The sequence below is a fragment of the Equus przewalskii genome, chromosome 26 (genome assembly GCF_037783145.1).
Source record: "Equus przewalskii isolate Varuska chromosome 26, EquPr2, whole genome shotgun sequence".
NCBI lineage: Eukaryota > Metazoa > Chordata > Mammalia > Perissodactyla > Equidae > Equus > Equus przewalskii.
The window spans coordinates 10,541,997-10,547,436 of record NC_091856.1 but is presented as its reverse complement, the minus strand read 5'-3'; positions in this window follow the sequence as shown (position 1 = coordinate 10,547,436).

The following is a 5,440-nucleotide window of genomic DNA, read 5'->3' as shown; positions in this document are numbered from 1 at the left end:
ATGCTTGTTCATTCATTCAACACGTATGTAGCAGTAGCCTCGTGTATCTTAGGCAATATAACTAGAGTTGGTGGTGAGGAGATGGTGGTGAGCAAATAAAGTCATTGTAATGTCTATTTTTCTCAAGGCCAAAGAATAATTCTTTGTACAATATTTCAGTATTTGTTAAACAATTTAATGTTTTTGTTCCATATGATTTTCCAACTTTGAGGCTGAAAAGGAATTGTCTTAAGCTGCTGCCTTTTCATTTGAGAAACAAGGAAAGCAATGCTGAGAGAAGGTCAATGACTTAGTGTTCTGTTCCTAATTAATTTTGTGTAGGATGCAAGTGCTGACTGGCTCTAAAGCTCACACTCTTTCCAAAACACTATATTATGTCAGATGGGGAAACACGTGCTAAGTCTTCTTAGTTTTAGTGACAATTGGAGAGAGTCTCAATTAAGCAAACTTGGAATCCAAGCAGAACAACAGACACATGAAGAATGTGACATCCACAGGTTTGATCCACTAAGCCAAGTTTCTGCTACAAATGAAAGCACTTAGCACAACGTAGGAATGGATGGAAGAGAGGCTCAGATTTTTTTTTTTCTGGAACATTTCTGTTAGGCAAGATAATCCAGGTCAGTGGAATCAACACAAGACAGAAATAAGGGGCCTGTGGTGAATTTCTGCTTTCACACAATTACTCTCCGGAATTAAAACTCACTCTGGAACTTAGGGACACTAGGAGAAAGAGGTACTGATTACAGTGATCCTGGCACAAGGAGCTTCCAGAAAGGGTTAATGGAAGAGTTTGTTTATGTTTATTCATACTTACAGAATTAGATATAGGAATCATATGTTTGTCTTGGTTAATTTCACTTTAACAATTATTTTGAACATAACCATACTGGTGATATATGTCAGCTATTTTTAAAATCTATTTTTAAACATGGCAGTCATAGCAACTGTTGAAGAAGGTCAAATAATTGTGTTGCAGTTCCATCTATTTCAGACAGAGAATTAGTTCTTTCAGCAGATGATAGGTCCAAAAATGGTATTCAAATTGCTTGGTTACTGAAGAAAATGAGAGATAACATACCTATTTTGCAATGACATCTCTAAGATCAGCAAACAGAGGACTCTAAGGTTCTCATTCTCTCTGCTGGAGCCGGGCAGGAGAGGCAGAAAATATGTTTTTGAAGAGGTAGGTGAGGCAAAAGGATTTTACAGTACCTAGAATTAAAATTCAAAGATTTGGAATACCCTGTTTTCTCTTCTTTAAATGAGGCCAATTCCTACCTAAGATTTTGTTGTGAAAATTACCCAGCAATGGTCTAAAATATCATGCAAAGCTTTATGAACTAAATGATGCAAACTTGACACATGAGAAAAGTAGATACATCCAGTTAAAGTGCATAAAATTGATATTTTACCCATAATTTGAAAAACAATATTTACAAGAGAAGATGGAATATGATGTCATTTATGTACCTCTGAGCCTCAGGAACAGTTTCCTTTTCTTGATTTGAGACCAGTCTTTTTCCTTAACAGCTGCTTTCCTTTACAGCCTGAAGAAATGCTCTGTATTTTATGTAATAATTTGCAGGATAAAGTGAGGGGATATTAGTGAGATTCTGAAAGCAAGCACAGAACTATCATTCTTTGCTCCCAGTTTCGACCTACTACTAATTTACTTCTCAAGTAAAATTGATAGATGAGTCTATTTAAAATATTGACTCTCAGGCCCAAAGTTTCTAGTTCAATCTCAGAAAAAAATATGTAAGGTCACCCATAGGTTCTTGGGGCCTTTGTGGTTACCTAAGGGCTTCTCTAAGTTTGAGCTCCAGAAACATCCTCCAAAGGACCAGCCATTAGCACAAGAAGGCAATTTAAATTTTGGGGGGAGCGAGCCAGGGAGGAGTTCAATATTTGTAATAAACTAGAGTTAGGATGTAAACATGGAGGACTGAAAACTTTCCAAAACTCCAGGGAGAATGTAGTTAGATCCAATTATATCAAATAATTGGTATATTCTTGTTGTAATGCAACTCAAATAACAAACTTTTGTCACCATCTACACTACCACAATATTTGAAAATAAGACTCAAATAAACGGAAAAAAGTCTTTAGTAAGTTTTGTACTTTTTTCTGAAAGTATCTGAAAACTTCCCTAATTAGTAGGATAAATTGCCTCATTTGCATGATATTTTCAAATATCTTAAGTGGTTTCACAATACTACCGTAAATTACTACAATTATTCCTATTATACAGACATAGAACGACTGAGACTCTGAAAGTTAACCTATTTGTTAAAGGTTGTCCAGCCAGCATATGAAAAGGTAAAATAGATCTCAAAGCCAGCTTTTGTGACTCCAGCTCCTGCCATCTATTTGCAGCACTGTCCCGTCTTTCACAGATAAGAACCTGTAATGAGGTTTTAGAGTATTTCATCTCCACTCTGCAATGAATTCAGGAAAGTTAGGTTAGAAGAATGTAAATAATTCAAACTGACAATTAAATATCAATAAAAAATCAAAACTGGGCTTTATGTTCCCTCTAGATCCAAGTCAGAGTTGAAGCATGTAGAACAGAATGTAATTTTTCTCAAAAACAATTCCTTTTTGACCCTAATAGCAAAGGTCTGCATTCAAACTCAACTTTTGTCACAGAAATGAATCTTGCTTTCTCAATATTTTTCTATTAAAGCTTTTTAGGACAAGCTTACTTTTCCAAATTGGTAATCCTTTTTAACCTTCTACATATTTCTTCTTTAGTTCACTCTAAATGCTGTAAATTATGCTGTTCAGGCATCTGACATTTAATGCCAGATAATAATAGATGATAGCAACTGAGTGGGAGAGGGGGAATTTTTCTATGCACTTTACATGTATTTGATTCATATAATACTTATTACATTCTTTTGAAATATGCTATTATCTTCATTTTAAAGACTGAGTAACTGAAGAGCAAGATGATATTATTCATTGCCTGTGATATGTATACGCAACAGGTTTCCCTAAGGGGACTGAAAACTACTTTATGGCATAAAACTTTTACTTTTCTGCGTCACAGCACCATCTCAACATGTGCCTTGAGCATGGTAGACACTCAACATATATACTTGTGGGCAGATTGATAGTTTTACCATATACATTTAGTTCCTCAAAGGCTGCTGTATATTTTGTACACTGTGAAATTATACATTGCTTTAGTATTTATAGATGTTGTTTGCAGCGTTAGTTTTCACTGAAGGACCACTGAAGAAATAAAGGATCGTGAAAGCACGCAGAGCTTGAGTCCTCTTTCCCTAACCTCTTTCTCTGTCCTTTTAACCTGAGAAACTTGGAAGCTATATGTTTTATGTGCTATTCTATATTTTTTTATGGATATATAACGTTGTCTAAGCTTACAGCGTATGCTGTGTACATTTGATACACATATATATCTTACAATATGAATACCACCAAAGTGTTAGCTAACACCTCCAGCACATCACATAATTATCATTTCTCTTTTGTGCCAAGAGCAGTTATGATCTCACCTCTTAACAACTTGCAATTACATAATGCAGTACTGTTGACTATAATCACAATGTTGGACATTAGATGCCCAGAATTTATTCATTTTCTAACTGAAAGTGTGTACCGTTTAACCAGCATCTCCCCAATTCCCCCACCACCCAGCCTCTGGTAACCACCATTCTACTCTCTGTTTCTATAACTTTGGACTTTTTAGATTCCACATGTAAGTGATGTCATGCAGTTATTTGTCTTTCTCTTCTGACATATCTCAATTTCCATAATTCCCTCAAGGCCCATCCATTTTGTCCCAAATAGTAATAGCAAGTTTCCCTTCTTTCTCATGGCTGAATAATATTCCATTGTGTATGGAATGCCATATATTCCATATATATATATGCCACATCTCCTTTATCCATTCATCCATTGACAAGCACTGATGTTGTTTCTATATCTTGGCTATTGTGAATAATGCTCTAATGATTATGTGAGTGCAGATATCTTTTTGATATCCTGTTTTCATCTACTTTGGATATAGACTCAGAAGTGGGATTGCTGGATCAAATGTTAGTTCTCTATTTATTAGAATTTAATAAATTAATAGATCCATACATATTGAGCAGTATAGATGTGCTCATTTTTTAAGATTCGGATCCAGTTAGAAGAGATGTCAGCCTATCATTAATAACACTGTCTCAATTAGTATACATCAGAGCAGTTTCTCATCTCCCCAAGGAATAAAGAGTTTTGTCCTCAGATACGTTGTTTTCACCTTAAGTTTTTAAACAATCTCTACAATATATGAGCACCCATTAACTGGACCCTGGGCAGAGAGTAGCTTGGGACATAAAATCGTCAGGACAATTGATGTTGGTCTGCGCTAAAGTATGTGAAGCTTTCTACTGAGATCTTGGCCCTCCATCACCTTAAAAGAAGTAATTCTGTCTCAGACTTGGTCACGTTGTAGATATACTGGCCAGATCAGGTCTACCTAGATACTCTATTATAACAATGTTCTCCACAATTTACTTTGAAATTTGTAATTTTCTTTACATGTATTAGACACTAGAGAGTGACCAGATGTTTTTTTACTTATTTTTATTTTACCTATTCTGTCTCACTAAAATAATTAGAAGTATGTTTTATAGGATTCCTGGAAGCTCATTTATAACTGGTACTAAGAAAATAGACTTTAAATTTGCCATAATATTTTGGAACTAGAAATATTTTATATTTTCTGCAGTCTGCTTGTTTGTATTTCAAGGTGAATCTTGATATTTAAGGAAGCCAAAACCTAGTTTTAAATAGTCCAGAGCCATTTGCAGGCAACAATAAATTTTTCAAATGAAATCATCTCATTTTACCTTACTTTTTCTCAGCTCCTGAATACTCCACTGTAATAATAAATATTGATCAGCTCTTCAACAACTATACCCAAGGTTAACATTTCTTCCTAATCTGGAATATCCATTGTAAGCAGAATAGGGTAGCACAAGGGAGCAAACACTCATATACTCTAAATTAGTAGATGTTTGCAGAGCAGTAAGCTGGAGGAAATCTTTCTTTCACAATAGATCATATATTGGGCTCCCAAAGATATTCAATTCAATTCAAATATATTTTCTTGTGCCTAATAGTTTCTTGGCACTCTTTCAGGCACACATAATACATTGGTAAACATAACAGATAAACATTCTTGCCCTCATAGGGCTTACACTCTAGTAGGGAGGCAGATTAAAAAATGTAAAAAAACAGTTAAGAATATTGAACATCTGAGGGGAGTAGCTAATGTTCCCACTAAGAAAACTAGAAAAGCTAGATAGGATAATATGTATTTTTAATGAATGAGATCACTTCTGAGGAAGTCAGGACATCAAAAGCTAAGATTCTGGAGAGAAGGGAGGCTCATTTAAGTGAGGCAAACATTGTGTGCTGCACT